The sequence below is a fragment of the Oncorhynchus mykiss genome, chromosome 4, assembly GCF_013265735.2.
Source record: "Oncorhynchus mykiss isolate Arlee chromosome 4, USDA_OmykA_1.1, whole genome shotgun sequence".
In the NCBI taxonomy this organism is placed as follows: Eukaryota; Metazoa; Chordata; class Actinopteri; order Salmoniformes; family Salmonidae; genus Oncorhynchus; species Oncorhynchus mykiss.
In genome coordinates, this window is record NC_048568.1 from 2,516,474 (window position 1) to 2,544,247 (window position 27,774).

The 27,774-nt window shown below is 39.0% G+C and overlaps 1 protein-coding gene across 19 annotated transcripts in view; it reads right to left on the reverse strand.

Annotated features, from left to right (window-relative positions):
• Nucleotides 1-27,774, reverse strand: part of adgrl2a (adhesion G protein-coupled receptor L2a) — a 201,169-nt gene that overhangs the window by 171,385 nt on the left and 2,010 nt on the right. The gene's annotated exons all lie outside the window — the stretch shown is intronic.

Sequence of the window (27,774 nt, forward strand, 5' to 3'; positions counted from 1 at the left end):
CTCCTAGGGTTACTATACATTATTTTAACACATTTTACAAGAGATACTCCAAAATGTAAATCTTCCAGGCATTTATATATAAACTCAGTCATACTTTATAAAAACAATAATTAATAACAATATAACTAATGTAAAACATACTGTGCCTGTAAAACGTATATAGGTTAAGAACTTTTTTGAAAGAGCACAGTTTGAAAGATATGGCAAATAGAAATAAAACGGGATGGACATCATACATATATTGGAGAGGTTGAGGGAAGAGTTAAAACAAACAACATAAAACTGTTGAAAAATACTGTCCATAAAATGTTTAAAGTATGTATAAGATGGAAATACAGGACTAAATGTTGTTCACTAGTTTACTCCAATTGGGGGAGAAGTGGTAGGGTTGGAAGGTAAAAAAAAATGGTTTTATTTAAAGATGTGTATACAGTTGAAGTTTACATACACCTTAGCCAAATACATTTAAACTCCGTATTAAACAATTCCTGGCATTTAATCCTCGTAAAAATTCCCTGTCTTAGGTCCGTTAGGATCACCACTTTATTTAAAGAATGTGAAATGTCAGAATAATAGCAGAGAGAATGATTTACTTCAGCTTTTATTTCTTTCATCACATTCCCAGTGGGTCAGAAGTTTACATACACTCAATTAGTATTTGGTAGTATTGCCTTTAAATTGTTTAACCTGGGTCAAACGTTTCGGGTAGCTTTCCACAAGCGTCCCACAATAAGTTGGGTGAATTTTGGTCAAATCCTCCTGACAGAGCTGGTGTAACTGAGTCAGGTTTGTAGGCCTCCTTGCTCGCACAAGCTTTTTCAGGTCTGCCCCCAAAAAATTCTATAGGATTGAGGTCGGCTTTGTGATGGCCAATCCAATACCTTGACTTTGTTGTCCTTAAGCCATTTTGTCACAACTTTGGAAGTATGCTTGGGGTCATTGGCCATTTGGAAGACCCATTTGCGACCAAGCTTTAACTTCCTGACTGATGTCTTGAGATGTTGCTTCAACATATCCACATAATTTTCCTGCCTTGTGAAGTCATCTATTTTGTGAAGTGCACCAGTCCCTCCTGCAGCAAAGCAGCCCCACAACATGATGCTGCCACCCCCGTGCTTCACGGTTGGGATGGTGTTCTTCAGCTTGCAAGCGTCCCGCTTTTTCCTCCAAGCATAATGATGGTCATTATGGCCAAACAGTTCTATTTTTCCTTCATCAGACCAGAAGACATTTCCCCAAAAAGTACAATCTTTGTCCCCATGTGCAGTTGCAAACCATAGTCTGGCTTTTTTTATGGCGGTTTTCGAGCAGTGGCTTCTTCCTTGCTGAGCGGCCTTTCAGGTTATGTCAATATAGGACTCGTTTTACTGGGGATACTTTTGTACCTGTTTCCTCCAGCATCTTCACAAGGTCCTTTGCTATTGTTCTGGGATTGATTTGCACTTTTCGCACCAAAGTACGTTCATCTCTCGGAGACAAAATGCGTCTCCTTCCTGAGAGGTATGACGGCTGCCTGGTCCCATTGTGTTCATACTTGCATACTATTGATGGTACAGATGAACGTTGTACCTTCAGGCGTTTGGAAATTGCTCACTAGGATGAACCAGACTTGTGAACGTCTACAATTCTTTTTCCTAAGGACTTGGCTGATTTCTATTGATTTTCCCATGATGTCTAGCAAAGAGGCACTGAGTTTGAAGGTAGGCCTTGAAATACATCCACAGGTACACCTCCAATTAACTCACATGATGTCAATTAGCCTATCAGAAGCTTCTATGACATGACATAATTTCCTGGAATTTTCCAAGCTGTTTAAAGGCACAGTCAACTTAGTGTATGTAAACTTCTGACCCACTGGAAATGTGATACAGAGAATTATAAGTGAAATAATCTGTCTGTAAACAATTGTTGGAAAACTTACTTGAGTCATACACAAAGTAGAAGTCCTAACTGACTTGCCAAAACTATAGTTTGTTACCAAGAAATTTGTGGAGTGGTTGAAAAACAAGTTTTAATGACTCCAACCTAAGTGTATATAAACTTCCAACTTCAACTGTATGTATGTATGTATTTGTGTGTGTGTGTGTATGTGTGTGTACATGGGGATTGGAAGTGATGCAGACAATTACATTGATGGAAGCTACAATCTCTCTGCAATATTAAAGCCCCTACAAAATATATATGTTATTATAATTTTTTTAAGTGGAGCACACCTGAGAAATGCACGGAGCGCTCACCCTATAAGGGGACATCGGCTGCGCTGATATACTGATTGAGAAAGGATCAAGTTTTTCTAAGACATGAGACACATTTGATAGAAGTACCGAAACTAACACAAATGCTAGTACCGACCATTTTTTATGTTATAGTATCAAAAATGTACAGGAGTTTCACTATACTGTGCAACACTAGCATCCATAGCAGATTGCTAAAACGGTAGCCTACTTTATATGAGTAATATTAATGTAGGTAGACTACTTTCTGGTCACTAATCTGTATATATGCACCTGCCTTTGCACACCAATGCTGATGACTGGTCATTGGTCAACAGTCAAGACGTGAAACTTTTTGGTTCTGAGGCACAGATTAGATTGATTGGATTTTTTTGAAACAAGAATTTGTTGCAATTGCCGTAGGCCTATGTTTGTGACCAGATCGAATAAGCAAAAGTGTGAATATCAAATACAAATGGTAGGCTAGCGTATTCACTGAGTGTACAAAACATTAAGGACACCTGGTCTTTCCATGACATAGACTGACCAGGTGAATCCAGGTGAAGGCTATGATCCCTGATTGCCGTCACTTGTTTAAATCCATTAAATCCAGTTTAGATGAAGGGGAGGGGACAGGGTAAAGAAGGATTTTTAAGACTTGAGACAATTGAGACATGGATTGTGTATATGTGCCATTCAGAGACAAAAGATCACGACTCTGATGGGCACATTAGAACTTGTGGATATATGGAGGCTTAAAATCTCCTTTTCGCTGGCACCTAAAGTAAATTAAAAAGTGTTGTATAGCGGACAGAATGCGATCACACCACCACCTAATTGGCATCCACATTACTCCTACAGAATTTCCACGTGGTCGGGATATTGGAAATTGAATCAAAGCCTACTGGATGAAAAAAATTTCTTAACCAAGACAAAATTATTTATAACTGACTTTTTCTTGCATAACACAGGAACTGCAGTAGAGGTCGACCGATTAATTGGAATGGCCCTGAGCCGATTTCAAGTTTTGATAACAATCGGAAATAAGTATTTTTGGACACCGATTTGGCAGATTTTTTAAAATAATATATATTTTTTAACACCTTTATTTAATCTTTATTTAACTAGGCAAGTCAGTTAAGAACACATTCTTATTTCCAATGATTGCCTAGGAACGGTGGGTTAACTGCCTCGTTCAGGGGCAGAACGACAGATTTTCACATTGTCAGCTCGGGGGATTCAATCTTGCAACCTTATAGTTAACTAGTCCAACGCTCTAACCACCTGCCTCTCATTGCACTCCACGAGGAGACTTCCTGTTACGCGAATGCAGTAAGTCAAGGTAAGTTAATGCTAAGTTTAGTATTAAACTTAACTTATAAACAACAATCAATCAATCATAATCACTAGTTAACTACACATGGTTGATGATATTACTACTTTATCTAGTGTGTCCTGCATTGCATTTAATCGATTCGGTGCGTATCGTTGCTCCAATGTGTACCTAACCATGAACATCAATGCCTTTCTTAAAATCAATACACAGAAGTATATATTTTTAAACCTGCATATTTAGCTAAAAGAAATCCAGGTTAGCAGGCAATATTAACCAGGTGAAATTGTGTCACTTCTCTTGCGTTCATCGCACGCAGAGTCAGCGTATATGCAACAGTTTGGGCCGCATAATTTACCAGAATTTTACTTAATTATGACATAACATTGAACGTTGTGTAACAGGAATATTTAGACTAATGGATGCCACCCGTTAGATAAAATACAGAATGGTTCTGTATTTCACTGAAAGAATAATAATACTTTCCGGCTACCCGGATAAAGCACTAAATAAACTTCAGTTAGTGCTAAATACGGCTGCTAGAATCCTGACTAGAACCAAAAAATTTGATCATATTACTCCAGTGCTAGCCTCTCTACACTGGCTTCCTGTCAAAGCAAGGGCTGATTTCAAGGTTTTACTGCTAACCTACAAAGCATTACATGGGCTTGCTCCTATCTATCTCTCTGATTTGGTCCTGCCGTACATACCTACACGTACGCTACGGTCACAAGACGCAGGCCTCCTAATTGTCCCTAGAATTTTTAAGCAAACAGCTGGAGGCAGGGCTTTCTCCTATAGAGCTCCATTTTTATGGAACGGTCTGCCTACCCATGTCAGAGACGCAAACTCGGTCTCAACCTTTAAGTCTCTACTGAAGACTCATCTCTTCAGTGGGTCATATGATTGAGTGTAGTCTGGCCCAGGAGTGGGAGGGTGAACGGAAAGGCTCTGGAGCAACGAACCACCTTGCTGTCTCTGCCTGGCCGGTTCCCCTCTTTCCACTGGGATTCTCTGCCTCTAACCCTATTACAGGGGCTGAGTCACTGGCTTTACTGGGGCTCTCTCATGCCGTCCCTGGAGGAGGTGCGTCACCTGAGTGGGTTGAGTCACTGATGTGGTCATCCTGTCTGGGTTGGCGCCCCCCCCCCCCTTAAGTTGTGCCGTGGCGGAGGTCTTTGTGGGCTATACTCAGCCTTGTCTCAGGATGGTAAGTTGGTGGTTGAAGATATCCCTCTAGTGGTGTGGGGGCTGTGCTTTGGCAAAGTGGGTGGGGTTATATCCTTCCTGTTTGGCCCTGTCCGGGGGTGTCCTCGGAGTGGGCCACAGTGTCTCCTGACCCCTCCTGTCTCAGCCTCCAGTATTTATGCTGCAGTAGTTTATGTGTCGGGGGGCTACGGTCAGTTTGTTATATCTGGAGTACTTCTCCTGTCCTATTCGGTGTCCTGTGTGAATCTAAGTGTGCGTTCTCTAATTCTCTCCTTCTCTCTTTCTCTCTCTCTCGGAGGACCTGAGCCCTAGGACCATGCCCCAGGACTACCTGACATGATGACTCCTTGCTGTCCCCAGTCCACCTGGCTGTGCTGCTGCTCCAGTTTCAACTGTTCTGCCTTATTATTATTCGACCATGCTGATCATTTATGAACATTTGAACATCTTGGCCATGTTCTGTTATAATCTCCACCCGGCACAGCCAGAAGAGGACTGGCCATCCCACATATGCTCTCTCTAATTCTCTCTTTCTTTCTCTCTCTCGGAGGACCTGAGCCCTAGGACCATGCCCCAGGAATACCTGACATGATGACTCCTTGCTGTCCCCAGTCCACCTGACTGTGCTGCTGCTCCAGTTTCAACTATTCTGCCTTATTATTATTCGACCATGCTGGTCATTTATGAACATTTGAACATCTTGACCATGTTTTGTTATAATCTCCACCCGGCACAGCCAGAAGAGGACTGGCCACCCCACATAGCCTGGTTCCTCTCTAGGTTTCTTCCTAGGTTTTGGCCTTTCTAGGGAGTTTTTCCTAGCCACCGTGCTTCTTCACCTGCATTGCTTGCTGTTTGGGGTTTTAGGCTGGGTTTCTGTACAGCACTTTGAGATATCAGCTGATGTACGAAGGGCTATATAAATAAATTTGAATAAACGTCTTGTTTTTGAGATGATAGTTTCCGGTTTCGACCATATTAATGACCTAAGGCTCGTAATTCTGTGTGTTATTATGTTATAACTAAATCTATGATTTGATAGAGCAGTCTGACTGAGCAGTGGTAGGCAGCAGCAGGCTCGTAAGCATTCATTCAAACAGCACTTCTGTGTGTTTTGCCAGCAGCTCTTCATTGTGCGTCAAGCATTGAGCTGTTTATGACTTCAAGCCTATCAACTCCCGAGATTAGGCTTGTGTAACCGATGTGAAATGGCTAGCTAGTTAGCGGGGTGCGCGCTAATAGCGTTTTAAACGTCACTTGCTCTGAGACTTGGAGTGGCTGTTCCCCTTGCTCTGCATGGGTAACGCTGCTTCGAGGGTGGCTGTTGTCATTGTGTTCCAGGTTCGAGCCCAGGGAGGAGCGAGGAGAGGGACGGAAGCTATACTGTTACACTGGCAATACTAAAGTGCCTATAAGAACATCCAATACTCAAAGGTTAATGAAATACAAATGGTGTAGAGAGAAAGTCCTATAATTCCTATAATAACTACAACCTAAAACTTCTTCCCTGGGAATATTGAAGACTCATTTTAAAAGGAACCACCAGCTTTCATATGTTCTCATGTTCTGAGCAAGAAACTCAAACGTTAGCTTTCTTACATGGCACATATAGCACTTTTACTTTCTTCTCCAACACTTTGTTTTTGCATTATTTAAACCAAATTGATTTTATTGATGTATTATATTAAGTTAAAATAAGTGTTCATTCAGTATTGTTGTAATTGTCATTATTACAAATCTTTTTTTTTTCTCTTCTTTTTTTTTTTTTTTTAAATCGGCCGATTAATCGGTATCGGCTTTTTTGGTCCTCCAATAATCGGTATCGGTATCGGCGTTGAAAAATCATAATTGGTCGACCTCTAAACTGCAGATCCCCTTATTGTATGGTACACTTTCAAATGTGCCTTCAGTGGCCATGCAATTCTCTACTCATCTTTAAAACAAACAATTTCAGTCAAAAGAGATTAGACTAACAAAGGAAATACAGGAACTAACTTCACAGGTGGATGGCAATAAAAGCTGTACCATAAAGGCACAGAATAACGAGAAAAAAACTAAAAGAACTGGAGAAACGTATTCAAGAAAGTGTAATATTTTACAAATAAAGAGAACTGGATGGAAAATTTTGAAAAATGAAGCAAATTCTTTTGACTCTTCAACATAAAAATGCTACGAAGAATAATTTACAGAAACTCGTAAAAAATGGAGTCATCCATGATTCACCGATTTGATACATTATCTTGAAAGAAGCAAAAGATTTTAAGCATACAGCGCCTTCAAAGTATTCACACCCCTATACTTTTTCCACATTGTCTTGTGTTACAGCCTGAATTTAAAATTGATTAAATAGAGATTTTGTGTCACTGATCTACACACAATAACCCATCATGTCAGTGTAATTTTGTTGGTAGAACATTTTTTAAATTAAAAGCTGAAATATCTTGAGTTAAATAAATAATCAACCTCTTTGTTATGGCAAGCCTACAGTTCAGGAGAAAAATGTGCTTAACAAATTGCATAATACGTTGCATGGACTCATTCCATGTTCAATAATAGTGGTTAACATGATTTTTCAATGACTACCCCATTCCTCAATCGAGTAGTGAATTTCAGCCACAGATTCAACCACAAAGACCAGGGAGATTTTTCAATGCATTGCAAAGAAGGGCACCAATTTGGTAGATGTGTAAAAATAAAAAAGCAGATGCTGAATATCCCTTTTTTGCATGGTGAAGTTATTAATTAGGCTTTGGATGATGACACCCAGTCACTACAAAGATACAGGCATCCTTCCTAACTCAGTTGACGGAGAGGAACCATTACAGAGTTTAATGGTTGTGATATGAGAAAACTGAGGATGGATCAACAAAATTGTAGTCACTCCACAATACTAATCTAAATGACAGTGTGAAAAGAGAGAGAATAAAAATATTCCACAAGTATTCCTGTTTGCAACAAGGCACTTAAATAATACTGCAGAAAATATGGCAAAGAAAATAACTTTTTGTCCTGACTACAAAGCATTTTCTTTGGTGCAAACACAACACATCACCGTGTAAAACTTTTCATATGACAGAGCATGAAGAATTGTAGAAAGAATAATGGCCAAATATTGTACAATCCAGGTGCAAAGCTCTTAAGAGTTATCCCAAAAGACTCACAGGATTAATACCAACTGTGCTTCTACAGTGTTGACTCAGGGGTGTGAATACTTATGTAAATTTGATATTTCTGTATTTAATTTTCAATTAATTTTCAATTATTCAATTCAATTTTCAATTATTTTCAATCATTACGGTAAAAAAAATCACAACAAAATGTGGAATATGTCAAGGGGTATGAATACTTTCTGAAGGCACAGTATGTTCTCTTTTTAGTTACCTCCATCTTTACCGAATGATAGTAACTGTAAGGACATTTTTCCTAATAATAGTGTAAAATTCGCAAATGTACAAAAATATTTCTGTGAAGGCCAAATTACAGAGGAGGAACTTCATGACGATATTACATATTTTCAGTTCGGAAAAACTCCAGGGCTTGATGGCATACCAGTAGAGTTATACAAAAACTTTTTTTATGAACTAAAAGATCCACTATTAGCATGTTTTCACTACTCCTATTAAAATGGTTGACTATCAGATACTCAGCAAGGACTGATTTCACTATTACTGAAACAGGACCCAGGTGGTAAGTATAAAGATCGAGTCCACTTAAAAAACTGGAGGCCCAATACAACTTCAATGTTGTGATGCAAAAACCCTGGAAAAATGCATAGCAGGTAGAATTAAACAAGGTTTTACCGGATATTATTCATCCTGATCAGACAGGTTTTTTTACGAAAACAATACATTGGAGATAATATAAGTCAATTACTTAAAACAATAGAACACTATGAAACATCGAAGAAACCAGGCCTGGTCTTCATAGCAGATTTTGAAAAGGCCTTTGATAAATTCTAGTCATACTTTATATATAAATGCCTGGGCTCAATTAATTGTCAGTCTCTTATACAATGGCTTAAAGATATGTATAGCAACCCCAGATGTAAAATAGTAAATAATGGTTACTTCTCAGAAAATATTGATTTGTCAAGAGGAGTTTAACAAGGTTGTCCACTGTTTCCATATATGTTTGTTATGGCCATCGAAATGTTAGTTATTAAAATCAAGGGGTTAGAAATCCAGGGCTTAAAAACAAAAATATCAGTGCATGCCAATGGCTTTAATAAAGTCCTCAATCTGGATCCCCGCACAGTCTCATTGGCGATATAGATCATTTCTCTAGCCTCTCTGGACTAAAACCTACTTATATGAGTAAGAAATATTTCACTTTATTTGGAAAAGTAAGCCAGGCAAAATTAAATGTTCTTATTTATATAATGAATATGAGTTTGGGGGGCTAAAATGATGAAATATTAAATAATTAAACGTCTCACTAAAAGTTGCAGTCATACAAAAGTTATACTACATCCAAACTCGTTCTGCAGCAGATTAGTAAGAATAGCTCACCTGCTGTTCAAAGATGACCTTCTTGCCTGTACCCAAATTACAACCTTTCATTTTTGGTTAATTGAAAATGAAACAAGCAATACGAAGCTGGTTACAATTTACATTTCATCCTCCTGAAAAGCCAGACCAAATATTATGGTTAAACTCAAAATATACTGATTGATGAAAAAACATTCTTTATGGATTTAAAAAAAAAACGGTTTGTATTATCTTTACTATGAATAAGAATGGGGAAGTTATGTCACACATGCAGCTTTCAAAAATATATGAGAATGTTTGCTCTATCCAAAGTTATAACCAACTGGTTGCAGCATTACCACAGAAATGGAGGAGGCAAGGGAAAAGGGGAGAAAGTCAGGAACATTTATTAGAACATTTATTCTGATGTTGTGCCCATGTGGCTTGTTTCTGGTCACAGGTTCAGGAATGGCTGAAAATTCACAAAATTCACAACATAGTATTACAATCTGTGGATACTATGAGATTAGAAAGGTTCAGAATTCATGTAAGACATCACAGCAAAGTTGAAAAATATATGGCACATGGAAAACAAGAGCGGGTGGTTTGCGGAGATAGGTGGGATGGGCTGAGAGTAGCTGAGGGATAAGATTAAAAACTCTTGATCCGTAGTGGCTGGGGCCGAGAGCGCCAGGAATCACGTGTGCCGCATGTGTCTGAATGTGGTGTGTATACTGAACTGTATTTTTGTCATGTAATCATGTAATACTTTTTGGAAAAGTGCCATATATGTGAAATGTATGTAGCAAAATATCTGTATAAACAAGAGTGTAAAACAAGGTTGCCTTTGTCCTCCGAAGGGGTGGGAGGTGGTGGGGGGATGGGTTTGAAATGAAAAACAAATAAATAAATAGAGGTACGGAATCAATACTGTTACATGTATATGGGCTAAGAGATTTCCTTTTCACAAGCAAGGTGCCATCCCATACAAAATTGGATTGGATAAAGCAAACATAAAATATGCCAACTCTGTATCATGTCTGCAATAGGAATTGAGATGACCTTGAAAGACCACAAACATATTCAGACTTTACTTTTCACAATTGCCTCATGAGGAGCAGGGACGGCGCTCATAGCTTTTTCAATATAGGACAAAATCGTCATAACAGGAACCTAGTTTCCTTTATCTTGAAAATTAAACTACAGTACAACCGAAGAGCACTAAAAAAAGAGAGTTGCATTGAAATCCTTTATGACCTAAAAACACATTTATGCACTATTGTAGTTTTCGTGAAAAACCCATTCTGGAACAGATACAAGAAAACGTTTCCTTTGCTTGAGGCCATGGTACTGTATCAGTATGACTAGGCTTCTATATCAGCATATATGTAGGGATGTAGCAGCTGCAGCGGACAAAGACAGAATGTCTTCAACAGCACTGCGCTGTCTGCCTCAGAGGCAGCATGCTCCCCCACATCGAAAATAAATAAATAAATAAAAGAGACGGCAGATCCCTACTACATGGAGAATGGGTGTTCTGTAAATGGATGATAACAGTTCTATACTTTAATAATATTTGTATCATGCTGAGAGTGTTTAGCATGCTGAGACACCAAAGGCGAATGGGGGAGTCTGCCTGCCTGCCATTCTCATCATTAAACGTGCTGAGGTCTCCCTTCTCTGCTGGAGACCTTTTTTACCCTGTAGCTAGAGCCGAAACCACCGGTGATCATATCCTGACTGTTTTCTTAACCAACTCTTGACTCTGATTTGATCTGAGACGGACCTTAAAAGCGTCAACTGTCATATTGAAAGTTGTCAGAGGAATCATCATCCTAGGCTACGTTCAATTTCACAAGCATGATAGGAGGTCAATGTACTGTGAATGGTAAGAACAGATTGTGAAATGTCAACAGGCACAGCATTGTCTTTGCTAAATACGAGGCAAATGCAGACAGATGCACTCGGAGAGATAGAGAAGCCACAGAGGTGTTGGCCCAAAGGCTTTCAACATATGTGCACTTGCTGTATCCAACCAAAGCACCGGCAGACAGCTTTATAATCAAATCGACGTAAGAGTGACAAACGTGAATTGCGGAGCCCATTTGTTCTTTTGATTAAAAAGCAACAAAAGCTAACTATTCGGGAGGAAGGGAGCTATTAAAAAGGAAGAGTTTGAAATTTGAATGACGGGCCCCGAGAACAAGTGGCAGATGTGAAAGAATGCTAAGTCCTTTGGACAAAGATCTGTTGTCCCTCTCAAGCTGCTGAAGGGGGCCACAAGAGAATAGAGGAAGAGCTGGCTATTATATGAAACGAGGTCTGGAAGAATGGGGAGGAGACAGGATAAAGCGACAGAGGGGGATGGGTCTAGGTTACAATAAAAGATTGACAGCCTGCAGGTGTTTCTTGACCTCTGCATTAGCCCCCGGGCTTCAAGAAAGAGTAGGGATGTTAATTGTCACGGAACATCCCAACAATGTAAAAAAGGGGGCCAGTGATTCACCAAAATGTAAATCGCATCCAACGATTTGGTGTGCTGGTTCAGCACATGTTGAATGAAAATATAGCTGCTCCCATTTGGTTAAAAAAAAAAATAATCATACATTCAAACTATAGTCCTTTCCACATTTGTCCAAACTCTTCTTATCCTCATGTCTTACCAAGTACAAAATTATAATCTTTGAAGGCATAAAATACCTAGGGACCTGTGGCTCAGTCATGGAGTAACCTAGCCTGGCTCGTTGAGGAAATATATTCCTTAAAGAGATTGCATTTCTTCTCTGACACTGCTACAGATGTACAATTTGCAAGCGTAAATCAGAAAATTCTCCCTCCGGTGGGGAAGAGATTGAGCCAGTGATCAGATGACTTGTGGAGTCCCACTGAGTTCGAAATGGCGGGGAGTGGAATCAAGTCGCTGACCCCTCGGTGGCGGAATGATTGAGAGCAGCATGGAGCAGAGTCAGAACAAGGAGCATGACTGACACCACAACCAAACATAGTATGACTGCTGTTGCCCCTGAACACAGCCCCATGACCCTGACAGAGATCATCATGGCGAAATACTAGGTCAAACACACACTGCTCACCAGAAAAGCTTTGCTACAGCTATTCTGGGAGGGATGAGAAGGGAAGGGGGCACACAAAGCAAAACCAAAAAAATAATACTTTTCTGAAGTAGCTGTGGTAAATTGGGTCACTCCACTATTTTAGGAAAAATGAAATGTCGCAACAGATGGCGTACAATCTCTTATATAAATGTTGTGTGTGTACATTCTCACTAGTCCAGTAAAAAATGATTAGCTAACAATTAATTCCGCCCCTCTCCCTTGTCCAAAACATATTGCAGTAGTCAGAGCTGTCTTTTCAGGACAAAAATAAAATACTGGTCCTCCATTTTGCTTCTAAAACAATGACAATTCGCACTGTCATGCAATCGTAGACACCAATCTACAACTCAGAGATCTGAGTCAGGTAAGTCTTTTCCCATTCTCAGTTATTAACTAGCTCTACTTAATCATCTCGGAGTATATGAACACAGTTTTTTCAGAATATAACTAAATATTGGGATTTTTCTCTGAATGTAGCAAAGGGTAACCATTCAGTTTTGCTACACCTCCACCATAGAGAATGATACAGTAGTGTAGACTACACAGTGAATACATATCTAAGGTTGGAACTGTACCGCCTATTGCTCTTTGTGTTCTCTCCATAAATCATTTTTACTGGCCATTCAATTAATCGATTAGTGCATTCCCCATTGGCCAGGACATATGGCTACTAAATAAAACAATCATGACCTAAGATAGGTCATTAATAAAACATTGGGGGAGAAAAAGGAAAAAGGCCACTAACCAAAATATGTCTTGGATGAGCAAGACATATAACTATGTACGAATTCACTTAGTTAATACAAGTCAACAATAAACCAGGAATAAACATATTGGTGGGAAATCTACACCATCTCTATTACATACAATATCATATGTCTACATTCTGATCCCAAACAGTGGTTCAAATATCTTCTCTGGTTCAGCATGGAAATATGTCTATTTTTTTGTATTTAGGAATGTGAAAATATTATTGGGCTGTACCATAACATGGTTTGTGTTGTTTTGCCCTTTCTCCCACTAGTATGGAATCCATAACCCCATAATAATTTTAGCAATGCAACAGAAAACCCTATCAGTTTTGAGAGAAGCCTATACCTGTCTCTCCATGTAGATTATAGCTAGATGATTTCAGATGGTAACAAGTTCTAATACAGGTTCCATACATTATTAGTGGTCATTTTGATGTTTAAGTGGAAGTGAAGTGGATTATAGCAAATCAAATTTGAAAATGTAATTTCCATTTACTGATAGCACAAAACTATTCCTTTCGAGACAAAGGAGATAAGAATTGTTCTGCCATAGCTGTTAGATGGTGCCATTGTCAATGCTTCTCAGCTCAGGAATTAATAGGCTGACATTAATACAGGAAGATAAATAAGGAGGTCAGAATTGTGAGACCCACCATTATATAGGTGTCTCATGGCGATAGTACCTGCCAATCAACTCCAATAAGTCCTTGATTCTATACATTTATCCTTGAAAAAGACAGATAGTGCATGGAATACTCTCAGTATGACATTGGATGCAGGGAGACAGACAACCCAATGTGGATATATTTAGTAGGATTTCTGTTCAGAGAGCATTTCATGAGCACAACAGAGGCGTTTGTCCTATGATCCATTGTGCCATGATGCTGTGCCTAAATTAGTCATAACAAATCAGGGATCACAAAATGAAGCTCGGCAGTTGGCCCAGCCAAGTTCTCCTTAGCTCATCTTCTCAATTTCAGCGGAATGCATCAGTGTTGCGCTCATTAAAAAATGATACAATGCGGTATTGGTGAAGACAAAGTCAGACAGGCACTTGGCACAAAATACTGGGTGTCGGGTCAATGTTGTCCACTTCATCTGTGCTGACGTATTCCCGAATCAAACTTCCACATCTAATAACAACCCGGTCAGAGAGAGAACTTCCAAGGCTATGGCATATCGCCAAGGCTGTCTGAGCTTTAATTTGCCACGCGCATACAACACATTAGTTGTATACAGTACACAGAGAGAACACATAATACTTTGTGTTGATACTGAAAAAGTATACCGTTAGGTTCACAATACTTGTTTTTTCCTCCATGCAAGTGGAAGTGTGGTTACCTTTACCATGAATTGCACCAGTGAGCAGCTTTAATCTCTCTGTACAACAGGATGAAAATAAGCAGATGAATGGGTAAAAAGCCTGCTCTTTCCCTCTATTAAGGACCAGGTCCATCAATAATTCACCATGATCGTGAGGCATTATTCAACAGGAAGGTTAATTTTTAAGATGGTGGGTGGCAACACTAAACATGAAAAACTTAACACAGACGATGACTCGTAAAAGCAACATCTAGAATGGATGTGGAGCAAGTAGGTAAGCAGCCAATTTATCTCCATTTAGACAAATCTTTGCTATCACTGGAAGACAAAAAAGAAAAAGGGTATGGTAGGAGACACTATAGAGTGATATGATTGTATATATAAAGTGCACAGAAGTGTGGTGTACAGTATAGGCAAAACAATAGTTTAGGAAGGTGTGCTAATTCTTTAAGATGACACATTATACTCCAGTTTTCCTGTCCTGGCACACTATCTAATTGAGGCTTTGATCCTTCCTATGGCTCCGAGGAAGGACAAACGAAAGCAAAATGAGGGATGCTATAATCTCAGCCCTTACTAAAATAGACAGCAGAGCAAGGACCTTTCCCTTAGAGCAGCAACACAAACACATTGAGCCAGCACTGGAGCAGACACGTCAAACTTTACCCTCTACATTTTCTCGCTGCTGTAGCATCTATTTTCAATCTCAAAAGATGACATGAATGCCTTTGTGAGACAAGGGAAGTGTTGTATGTCATTGCATGCTAAACAAGGTAGAATAACACTGGTTGGCTCTCATCAGGAAACCAGGAGGCAAAAAGAAGTTGGTGTAGTATTTCTTGAGAGCAATCAGTTGTCAGCCCTAAATATTGACTAACATAATGCAACTTGTTAAACCTTGTTTCGTATATTTACCTTTTTTTAAGATACTGTTGCTTGCAAATGAATGGTTTGCCTCTCCAATGCACCGTACAACATGAAGTACAGTATATTATATTAAGTATAACTATTATAACAGATTTTAGACACTGTAATATCATAAATACTCATTCATTCAATGCAGTCATTTTAAACTGGTTTGGTTGTGGAGCTATATGAATGAATTTACATCATATTTAAGGCCATGTTCGATCAGTATCAGTGCTTGTTGCCCTCTGCCTTGGGTTGTGACAGAGAGCAGCTTTTGGGCTGAGCTTTCATCTGAGCAGTTACAGGTTCATTAACATGTGTTCACCCAGTGTTATACGAACGATTGTGATGCAAACGTCCTTGGATTGGCTCATTGAGCACGCCCGTCTGCATAACTGTAACAGAGTGGAGCCCAGTTGTGTGTCTAGGCCCACTGTAGACTGACTGGGTTGCAACAACTCATCGTCTTTAAACAAAGAGGAAGTCATAAAATGTTGAAATAGTTTCAGCTGTGTTATCTTCAAGGTGTAAACATTGTGGGATTTTCCATAAATTATAGTGAGAATTGACTGTTTTTTCCACATGCATAAAACTTAAACAGAATACATTGTCAGTGCTCTATGAAACTGAAAACAATTTACTATAATTGCTGTATTACATGTTGCTATATAACCAAAGGGCTGAACAATAAACAAACATGACACATATTGCAACCTACGGTATTAAACAGCCACATTCCATTTCATTGATATATATTTCTTCAATATAACAGATATATATTGAGTGTTAGCATCTTATTTCCAATCCCTTTTGTTAAAGCTACAACGTCAGACGTGCAAAAATATGTCCTTTCAAAAGGACGTGCCTCCCTTCAATGGACAATAATCTTTCCAAGAATCAGAGTCTTGGCGTGATAAAAAATGATTCTAATGTAAATGGCTTACTGGCAACGTTATCGCCCTCTACCACCCAGAGCAGGACAACCGATACAGCAATCACTGCTTCTGCACCTTGTGTATGTTTAAGATGTGTTTGCTCTTTTGTGATAACAAAGGAGGGAAAACAAACGACTCAGAGTAACTGGACCAAAGTCGGCAAATCCAAAGACACAGAGGATGATACAGCAAACTGTAAGCGAATTGGAGATAAAATATTCACTGGGAAAATCATCTTTCCTGTCATAAACCCTCTCCTTTTGAATACCAAAGGAATTCAAATTCCCAAACAAATCCTGAAAGGTTGACCCATTCTGTGTTATACAAACTGATAAAATTTCAGTCTAGGTCATACCTTTGAACTGCTACGCCGAGCCAACATGAGGTATAGATTGCCATCTCTGGTATCTCTGCACAGGTAATCCACTGAAGTATAATTACCACAGCTCTAAATTATACAAAATTATAATAGGGAGTTAAAAACTCCATATGAATATGGAGGACGTGTGATAACAGAGCACCATGCTGTGAAAGAGGGTAATATCTCGATAATGGCCCTTGTTTAGTGGTGGAAATCTCCTCACAAGACAACAGGCTCCCTGTGAGATATCTACTTAAATGTTTCTTGACAGGGGCGAGGCATTCACAGAACAACAAAATGTACTAAGCCACGGTGACAGAAGATAATCTAATTACAGGACTAATGTGGCTTTGACAAAGGCAATTGCTTAAATAGGACCCAACCCAAGATTCCCCACAAACACAAGACTTGAATTGTCGTTGTTGACATGTTCCACAATGCTTTCTCTTTGTCTACTTGGTTCCTAATGGTATGACTTGAACATGTTGTGATGGTTTAATAAAATTGAGAACTCATGACACCAGATTGCAAACATTGAGAAATTCCACACTGATTCAATGTCCAATCATAACTTCAGTTAACCATTCTTAGTGCAGACCAGTGACCCCTATAGGTATTAGTTGTGAACCTAACGTGAATTAAAACCTCTTCTATCTGGCAAAAAAACAGAGATGGAATGGTATGGAAGTAATAAATGAAAATCGACAAACAGTTTATTTACACTTAGGCTAAGCACATCAACAACACAATTTAACTTCAGTAACATTAGAAAAAAATACAATGTTGATATCTGTAATTGTCGTACACTACCGTTCAAATGTTTGGGGTCACTTAGAAATGTTCTTGTTTTTGAAAAAAAAAAGTCCATTAAAATAACATCAGATTGATCCGAAATACAGTGAAGATATTGTTAGTAATGTTGTAAATGACTACTGTAGCTGGAAACAGCATACTTGTTATGGAATATCTACATAGGCGTACAGAGGCCCATTATCAGCAACCATCACTCCTGTGTTCCAATGGCACATTATGTTAGCTAATCCAAGTTTATCATTTTAAAAGGCTAATTGATCATTACAAAACCCTTTTGCAATTATGTTAGCACAACTGAAAACTGTTGTTCAGATTAAAGAAACAATTAAACTGTCCTTCTTTAGACTAGTTGAGTATCTGGAGCATCAGCATTTGTGGGTTCGATAACAAGCTCAAAATGGCCAGAAACAAAGACCTTTCTTCTGAAACTCGTCAGTCAATTCTTGTTCTGAGAAATGAAGGCAATTCTATGTGAGAAATCGCCAAGAAACTGAAGATCTCGCACAATGCTGTGTACTACTCCCTTCACAGAACTGCACAAACTGGCTCTAACCAGAATAAAAACAGGAGCGGGAGGCTCCGGTGCACAACTGAGCAAGAGGACAAGTACATTAGAGGGTCTAGTTTGAGAAACAGATACCTCACAAGTTCTCAACTGGCAGCTTCATTAAATAGTACCCGCAAAACACCAGTCTCGACATCAACAGTGAAGAGGCGACTCCGGGATTCTGGCCATCCAGGCAGCTGCCAGTTGAGGACTTGTGAGGCATCTGTTTCTCAAGCTAGACACTCTAATTTACTTGTCCTCTTGCTCAGTTGTGCACCAGGGCCTCCCACTCCTGTTTCTATTCTGGTTAGAGCCAGTTTGCGCTGTTCTGTGAAGGGATTAGTACACAGCTTGTGCGAGATCTTTAGTTTCTTGGCAATTTCTCATATGGAATAGCCTTCATTTCTCAGAACAAGAATAGACTGATGATTTTCAGAAGGAAGGTTTTGTTTCTAGCCATTTGAGCCTGTAATTAAACCCACAAATGCTGATGCTCCAGATACTCAACTAGTCTAAAGGAGTCCAGTTTTATTCCTTCTTTAATCAGGACAACAGTTTACAGCTGTGCTAACATAATGGAACACAGGAGTTGTCACAGATCCCTCCGGAACTTTCATTACACACACCTGTCCCCGATTCCCACTGATTATTACTTGTATCAGTGTGCCCTTTGGTTTCCATTGGGCTGTCGATTATTGTTACAATGTCGGTAGATACGTGTGAGTACCTGTGTTGTGTGTTTTGGCTTTCGTGCCATTGTGGATTCCGCAAATGATTACGGGTCTTGCCCTGTGTGTTAATCAGTGTGCGCGCGTGTTATTTATTCGAGGTACTCCTCGCTCTTTTGTTTTAGGTTTCTACCCTGTGTTTTGTTACGTGTTTGTTTGGTCTTCGTCCCCGTGCCTTTACTTGGCATGCCATAATTTGGGCTCAATAAAAAACCCTATTACGCATTCCTGCGCCTGTCTCCCGAATAATTAATGCGAACGTGACAGGAATGATGGTTACTGATAATGGGCCTCTGTACGCCTATGTAGATATTCCATAATAAATGTAGATATTCCATAATAAATCTGCCGTTTCCTGCTACAATAGTCATTTATAACATTAATAATGTCTAAACTGTATTTCTGAACAATTTGATTTATTTTAAGGGATACAAAAATGTGATTTTCTTTCAAAAACAAGGATATTTCTAAGTGACCCCAAACTTTTGAACGGTAGTGTATGTAACGTCAAATAGCATTTTGTTTCAGGCTACTGGTGCATGCTCCAGTTGTGATTCATGCAAATATCAACACCTTATTGGAACATTTCTCTGAGAAATCTGAAAGTCCACTAATGTCAAGGAAATAAATAGGCTACATTATTTTATCCCTGGCCTACAATGTAAATCGGAAAAACAACAATGTAAAAAATACAAAGTGTGACAAATGTCCCCTTTTTGGCTAATGCACTTAGGTATGTAGGATTTGTGTAGCATGTCTTAGATCCAAAATGTTTACAACTTTTGCTAATGGTCAGATTCATCAAGTTCTCGAGGCTACGTTTCCACAACGCTGTTCATTTAGTAAAGGCTATAGGGTTAACAACAGGAGGATCTCTCAGGCAATGCAAAAAAAGGTGCATGTGCCAATCCTAGATGTTATCAGGCACAACAAAGCCAACTTTTTAGAGACTTTGAACAGGCTCCCTTTTGGAGCTGTGGCTCCTTGGCTGCCCTAGGGCCTGCTGGACCTATTTCTGATGGTAATGGGGGCTGGATGCATCCTGTCAGCTCGCTCCAGACTTGCAAGTTATCAGCTCGAGGTGATGAATGATGGAAATGCCACGAGCGGCAACCAGTGCAGCTCTGCAAGGACAAAAATACACCCCTGCCTCCCCTCTTTTTGTCTCTCTTTTTTTAAATAGTATTTTATTCCATCAACTACCCAATTGCATGGCTTACACCAGTTGCTGCAGGGGATTGAGAAAAGGGATGTTCATGTTGCATGTTACTGACAATAGCCTATATATTTTAATTCAGCGCTCACTCAAGTGTAACAAATCCTTTGCGCACAATGAGCATTCATATATACAACTAAACCTAATGTAGTGTAAAAGTTTAATATTTATGGTAATCTTCAATTTCCTAACTGAAAGAAGTGTAAAAAAAAAAAAAAAAAACAGAGCACATTGTTTATTCCATGTCTTAAAGGATGCTAATGGTAATACCAACTCAGGCATGAGACATATGGCTCAGTTCAGATGATAATGCCAGGTGTGTGGTGGTAGGGGTTATATTTCTCATACCATATTTAATTACAACCAACCTAGTAGGAGGTGAATCACTATTCAGCAAACAAGTCCCCTGAATGGTAAAATAAGTCATAGTTTGTGTGATTTTGTGACAGAAATACCACCTACTAATGTTCCACACTTTATTTGGAGGGAGGCATAGATTCTGAGTGTAGTTTCATCACGTCATTTTTTAAATACACTTTTGGAACATACAAGAAGCTATGTACATTTTGATATTCCAACTGACACAATTTTTTTTTTTTATAAAACTGAAAATCTAACTGTCAGACAGATAAACCCAAATATAGCCCATTCTGGGCAAGCGTCAGTACGATGCCAGGCCTGGTGCAGCTGTACAAGCAAAGCTGTACAGGAAAGGCACCACGGCCACAATCGCTCAATCTTCCCCGTGTTAATCCGACACAATCTGCATTCAATGCAGCCCTGCTCCTTGGGTCTCTGTGTTTCTTTTCACACCCCGAACTAGGGATTTAGACCTGGCAGGATAGTGGGCATATTGTAGAGCCAGTCCACTTTCTTACTGCTTAATCACACTGGGGTGTCGCAATGTTGTAACATTTGTCGCTAATGTGGCACTTTATTTCAGTTGTTTAATACGAACCATAACCTCACTACTGTCCATTGTTTTGTAACAACATTAGATTCATTGTATTATGCTACAACAGAGAAATGACCGTCGTTATAGTCTCTAACTGCGTTTTTTTAAATTATTTAAATATGGCTAGCTAGCTAATGTGAGGCCACAACAAATTACAGTGGATTTAAAAATGGTTACATTTTCTTGTTTAAAGTGCCTTCAGAAAGTATTCATACCCATTGACTTATTCCACATTTTGTTGTGTAACAGCCTGAATTCAAAATGGATTTAAAAAATGTATCTCCCATCTACACACAATACCCCATAATGACAAAGTGAAAACATGTATTTTGACATTTGTGCCAATGTGTTGAAAATGAAACACAGAAATATCTCATTTGCACAAGTATTCACACCCTTGAGTCAATTCATGTTACAATCAACTTTGGCAACGATTACAGCTGTGAGTCATTTCACACCTGGATTGTACAATATTTGCACATTATTCTTAAACTTCTTCAAGCTCTGTCAAGTTGGTTGTTGATCATTGCTAGACAGCCAAAGATTTTCAAGACAATTTAAGTCAAAACTGCAACTAGGCCACCCAGAAACATTCAATGTCATCTTGGTAAGCAACTCCAGTGTATATTTGGCATTGTGTTTTAGGTTATTTCCTGCTGAAAGGTGAATGTGTCTTTTGGAAAGCATACTGAACAATGGTTGCCTCTAGGATTTTACCTTCGCTTAGCCCTTTTTATAATTAAAAAAACTCCCTAGTCCTTGTTGCAGCCACCACCATGCTTGAAAATTTGAATAGTGGTACTCTTGCCCTAAACATAATGCTTTGTATTCAGTACATAAAGTTTATTTCTTTGCCATATTTTTTTGCAGTTTTACTTTAGTGCCTTATTGCAAACAGGATGCATGTTTTTGAATATTTTTATTCTGTACTGGCTTCCTTCTTTTCACTCTGTCATTTAGGTTAGTATTGTGGAGTAACTAACTACAATGTTAATGATCCATCCTCACTTCTCTCCTATCACAGCCATTCAACTCTTTAATTGTTTTAATGTCACCATTGGCCTCATGGAGAAATCCCTGGGCGGATTCCTTCCTCTCCGGCAACTGAGTTAAGAAAGACACCCGTATCATGGTAGTGACTGGGTGTATTGATAACCCATCCAAAGTGTAATTATTAACTTCACCATATTGAAAGGGATATTCAATGTCTGTTTTTCATTTTTACCCATTGCGAGGCATTGGAAAACCTCCCTGGTCTTTGCGGTTGAATCAGTGTTTGAAATTCACTGCTCGACAGAGCGACCTTACAGATAATTGTATGTGTGGGGTACAGAGATGATGTAGTCATTCAAAAATGATGTGAAACAATTATTGCACACAGAGTGAGTCCATGCTCATTAACGTATTAAGACTTGCCATAAGAAAGGGGATGAATACTTTTGACTCGACATTTCACGTTTCCATTTTTTATTAATATCTAAACATTTCTAAAAACATAAATCCACTTTGACATTATGGGGTATTGTGTGTAAGCCAGTTACACAAAATCTCAATTTAATCCACTTTAAATTCAGGCTGAAACACAACAAAATGTGGAAAAAGTCTAGGGGTGTGAATTCTTTCTGAAGGCACTGTAGAAATCACATCATTGCTAAATCATCCAGGCTTCATCTCTCAGGCTAGATGCCCCCAGCACCCAAGCAGGGTGTTTGCTGTAAGCAACATGTTGTTAGGGTGTGCCACAAACAGTATTAGAGTAAAACATCAACACCAAATATATTGAGGTACAGGACAGAACAAATAGTTCAGTCCAATGGAAGTCAGTTTTTACTTCACAGTCTCATTGCCAAAAGCTATGTTCTTACATTCAGGCTCAAATGGAACTAAATCTCACCTCCCCAATGGCCGATATTTCACTTAAAGGCCCAGTGCAGTCAAAAACGTGATTCGCCTGTGTTTTGTATATATTTCAACATTGAGGTTGGAATAATACTGTGAAATTGAGAAAATTACAATAATGCCCTTTTTTGTCTAAGAGCTGTTTGAAAAGGCAGGCAGAAATTTCAGCCTGTTTTTATGGGATGGAGTTTTGGCCTGCCTGGTGACATCACCAGGTGGTAAATTAATTAATAGACCAATAAGAAATAGAAATCCAAACCTCTCTGCCAACAACAGCTAGTTTTCCATTTTCCCTTCTCCACTCAGACCACTCCCAGACAGTCTAAAATTCCAGCTTGAGAAAATTTTAATTTGCTAAGAAGCAATTTTTGTTTGTTTTAAATTGAAATTGTAAAACATAATCACAATAAGGTACTTAATCGTTACCCAGAAAATATTTAATATTGAGATTTTTTTTAAACGGCTTCAGTTGGGCGTTTACGCATCTCTGTTGGGAGTGGCATAGAAGATCTTACTACAGGCCGTCAGTAAATACTATAGCTAATTAAATGGCAAACTGTCATGATTGTTTTTGTAATTGCTGTTTTTCAGCATTTCCCCTGGAAATTCCTCTTGAGTTGACCCACCGTATAGCTTCTGTTTTGTCAGGGACAGAAGAGTGATACCGCTATATGGTCAACAGAGAGACAGAGTGCCTCTGCAGGTCTAGCTGTGACAGTTGCCGCCTTGTTACAAGCTCCCTCACTGTAGTCAAGATGAGCTTCGTAGATGTAGCCACTCAGTGCAGTGGGTTATAGGCTAACCTCAACAATGCATCTTTGTCAAGAGCAGCTTTTCCAAGGATCGTCTCTGTTTGAGGGCACAGTACTGGGTGTGCTGTATGATCCAGGGCACAGGAAACCCCTTCTGATCACAGAAGGTGCAATTCCGAAATATGGTTGTGCATCAGCAGTTTTTCTCTTGTTATGTCAGTCACTCAATTAGCCCATGTCAGTAAAAAAAATAATTGTAAATTAGTCTAGCCAGCTCTCTCTCGTCACTCTCACTCAGAAATCATATGAAAACCTGCAAACATTTCCCTACATCCTATAGTAAAATATGTAGAATTTCAGGAAATTATCTGTAAAACTGCTAATTTTGCCTCCAACCCATGGCAAAATTATTGGAATTGCAGCAAACTTGCTTTACAACTGCAACATTTTTTTACACCCATGGCAATTGCAGGAAATTAACTCTAAAACATACATTTTTTCTCTCCGCTGTCAAGGGGGGACCGCTAAACTCTTTTGTTCGCTAGGTGGGTGAGGGCCCCCAACAACATTTAACTTATGTGTGGGTATGGATGTGGGTAGACAGACCCGCGAGCCACTGCGGCCCCTCATGATGAGTTCAGATTTTGTGGCCGCCTTTTACCCCATCAAAGTTGCCCATCCCTGATCTAGCTAGGGTAATGACGGCTCTGAGCATGAAATGTAACACTGTCGCTATCCTCTGTTTGTCATACCGCATTTCTCAGTAATTAAATACAATCTTGTATCTAAAAGGTAGCTGTTTACAAGGTCCAGCAAGGCACATTAGCAGGGCAGTCATAGGGTGTATTTTGTTAGGATGTATGGGTGTTAACAGATGCCATTGGAATATGGGCTTCTCCTGATACTGCAATGCCCTGCCTGTCGTATTCTTGTGGATCATCATTCTCCTGAGTGCACTCCAGCCTATTCGTATCACTATTCGAAACATTTCAATCATCAGAAAAATACATTTCATCATCAGTTTTATCAAATTTCCCTGGCCCAACCATTATTGGAATCCTGGTGCCATTAGTGGCTGCTGCAGCTGAGAGAGCCGTAGTAGGTTAAAAGGTGCACAGACACGCACTGTTTTTTTATTTCTTAACACAGCACGGCAAGCCCGAAACCCAACTGTGTGGTCAGGCTCGGGCTGAGAATAAGAACTTTAGTGCACGTACCACCAAAAGTGAGGTGTGTGTGTGTGTGTGTGTGTGTGTGTGTGTGTGTGTGTGTGTGTGTGTGTGTGTGTGTGTGTGTGTGTGTGTGTGTGTGTGTGTGTGTGTACATATATTTACAGACATATTTTATTTTGTGTCTATATTCAGTCTTCATTATTATTTAATTAAAAACAAATACAAAATAACTTTTTCTATTTAGTCGTACTTCTTTTAAGTTTATAATATATTTAATAATAACAGTCATTCATAATATTATTTTCATAATTTGTTGATAATGACATAGTTAATTAAGTTACATGTTTGTCAGAACATTTCTGAATTATTTCTGTCAAAGCTGACAAAAGTCTGTCAATATACGGCACAAGAGAAAATATAACTGTCTCATTGGTTACACTTATGCCTGCCGCTTATGACAGACTACATGTTCTATTCAAGAAAAAGAGATGCCTAACGTATGCAATATGGTTCTGTAAAATATATATAGTTGGCCACAACCAGTAACAAAACATATTTGTTTATCTTTAGCACTGTTTTATGCCACTAGCCCTGAGTTTTACAGCTATGCTTTGAAGTTCTTTGTGTTTCCGTTTTATTTCCAGAATCCTATTCAGAGGAGCACCAAAAGGGGCAAACTAATGAAAAGGAGATGCTAGATAAGCTAAGGATGGCTACCACTTGACCAGTGGAAAAACAATATAGAAGCCATAGAAAAAGATCCTCACTATTTCTTTCACGGGTCTAAATTGACCCTTATTTATTGTCACCATTGTACATGCTATGTCATGTCCTTGGAAGGAAATTAAAAAGGCAAGCAAAAAGTTTTACCTGCCATTTCAGAAGGTAAATAATTATCCACTGCTACAGAAGCCTTTGGCAAGTGGAAACAAATGTTTCATAAAATAGCAGGGAGGGGAACACCCTGGCTCATAGTGTTTTACAGATTGCCAATATTAAAATAAAATCAGTCATAAAATGGGGGTGGTATTTTGGCCCAAAGACCTGCACATTACATACAATTTGCCTTAGCCCTTTTTACAGCCTTGTTTTTTCCATTTAATGAGAAGTGATTATCCGCACAGTAGGGCTCTATAAAGGGGAAACACCAACAGAAATTATTGTGTCCGAAAACGCCTCTTTGTACAAGACAGATAACATATTAACCATAATTAAGTGTCCGTTGAAGGGCTCATTGTGTGTCATTTTACTTGCGAAGGAAGTCACTTTAACTCTGTGAATGCATGTACTCTTGACCTGTGTCAATCTGGTGTTCCTTACATTGTGAATAAAAGCAAAAGCACAGCTCCGGGCCATTCTGGACAGCATTCGTAAAAAGCACAACGGCACTTTCACACCACTTTATTTGGAGGAGCCTAGTCAAACAAAGCCCCAACGTGACTACGGTCACATTCTGAATGTGGGTTCAGTTCAGTAAGAATAAAAAAAAATAGCCAGTGTGCACAAAGGGGTCACAGTATAAATACAACTCCAAAATCAATAATGCATTGCCTCAATACAGTCATAACAGATTAGGCTATCTAGTATGGTTGTGTAGCTTCAAAACTGTAGGAGACGCAAAATCATCTACATGATCCCATTGAAGTGGAGGAGATGCTCTAGCATGCCACTCAATCATACCTGAGCAGACTTCTCTTGGCATTTAGTGTTATCTATTCAAAAAATATTCAATATAAGCATTAATAGTGGTTCTTGATTTTTCTAGCCTACACAATATGATATTGTACAGTATGCGCTACTTCTCCTCAAATACACGGTCTCTATGAGGTTAAAATTAAACACTTTACTATTTTTGCTTGATCACAATAATGTAGGCTACAGCTGCAATCAAGAATAGAGAGCTAATGATAATACGTACCAGTTTGGTCCCCTAAATCCATAGAGGACTACACTGAGTCTATTGATCTGTGAGTGGAAATGAACAGAGAGGCAGAGGAGCAATCCGGGCTCTGGTACATCAACAGCTGCAGTTCTTTGAAACAGGACGCACTCCCTCTGACACAAGACTGTGTCGAAAAAGCGACTGTTGGTTTGAATTAAACAATACCGCGCTTATAAAGGCATATTGGCTCGGGAAAGTGTGATTGCATAGAGCTAAAAGACATAAAATAGACCAACACATGAGAACCCACTAAGAAGCCTATAAATGGCCTAAGCTATACATGGGTGTATGATTCACAACAGCTTGAAATGTATCTAATGGTACTCTTCTCAACAAGCTTCTGACAGTTAACCAGATACTCTCTCTGTTCATAAAATGTACATGCCTATACCTATTCTGCAGATGTATTACATTCATAATCCTCAACTAATACACAATAGTAGATAAAAAATGTAGAATATCAAAACAACCAGTATTGTAGTTGAGTGGAAATAAAACTAGAAAGACATTATTACATGTTCCCGTGAAAATATCATTCAACTGGCAAACAAAAAAGCAGGGAGATTGTGTTTTCACATAGAAACACAATAAAAGGGGTAGAGACGGGCTACAAGTTCACCTCCCATCTTACTAACTCACACTCTCCCTACCCTTTCGGCATCAGCTAACCCTATTGGTTACAAGGCTGGAGTTCTCTCCATTGAGCAAGAGTTGTGACCTCTGTCAGTTGCTAATCTATTCCTTCAAACATTTTGTGCAGAAACATGTGAAATGGCATCCCCTCTATGAAAGGGGCTGGGGAAGAAGAGTAGCAATGTGCCTCAACAAATCTAAGAGTGCAGATTCTGTTCGCACACACTTTGTTAAAACAACTTCACAGTTGAGTTATAATATTAGTTGCATCATTTGACCTACCCTGTTTGCAGCCAAAAATAAAGTTACATTTTACCCTATGGGACTGATGAGATAGATGGACTAGAGCCTATTTGCAAGGGACTAAAGTATTATTCCATTTATATATTATTCCATTTATAAACTAAGACAATAAAATACAGTTAGCCATTCTAGATGATCAGCTATAGCCTATAGCTTCATCTGAGGTAGGTTTATTCATATTTGTATAAATTAATATATAT